Genomic DNA, 661 nt, shown 5'->3' with positions numbered 1-661 from the left:
TAACTTTCTAAACTTTTTAATCTTATTTCTTATAACTTCTGTCTTACAAAACAAAACTGCAAAGGAAAATGTAGATTTTACGGTTAATTTATTTGCCTAACAACAAATATCAGATGGGCTTTTCTTTTCATGTTATAAAGGATTGATGGGAACATTTTTCAGCTGGTGACTGCTAAAGTGTTTAGTTACAGCTTCAAGGCTCTATAGGAAATTTATCCTAACTTCATATATATATATATATATATATAAAGTGTTGATTTACCAGCACCTTTGAAATTTTGCCACCATGCATGTCCCTGTATCTGGATCCAGCCAGGGAGATAAATTTTCATCAAAGCCTGTTTTCCACTGGACTAATTCATACAAATAATAACAAACAATTTTGCTGCCAATCTGCAATGATTAATTGATTTTCCTACTTATTTACTTATGAATGCTAATGAAGTGTTCCCCCATGTATGAATACTTCATTTGTACAGACTGGCACCATATCTCATAAAAATGCCAATACTTCTATTATTTGGAACAGCAAAATCTTCTGTGTAGTCATAAACAGGCACGGTACAGGCTGCAGGAGTGAGAGTGTCCCAAGCCACCCTGTGAGCATGCCGAGAAATGCACGGAAGATGTCAGATGAGTCTCAGGTCAGTTCTTTGCCTCC

This window comes from Mesitornis unicolor, unplaced genomic scaffold (genome assembly GCF_000695765.1).
Source record: "Mesitornis unicolor isolate BGI_N332 unplaced genomic scaffold, ASM69576v1 scaffold26388, whole genome shotgun sequence".
In the NCBI taxonomy this organism is placed as follows: Eukaryota; Metazoa; Chordata; class Aves; order Mesitornithiformes; family Mesitornithidae; genus Mesitornis; species Mesitornis unicolor.
Note: the sequence above shows the minus strand (reverse complement) of the source record.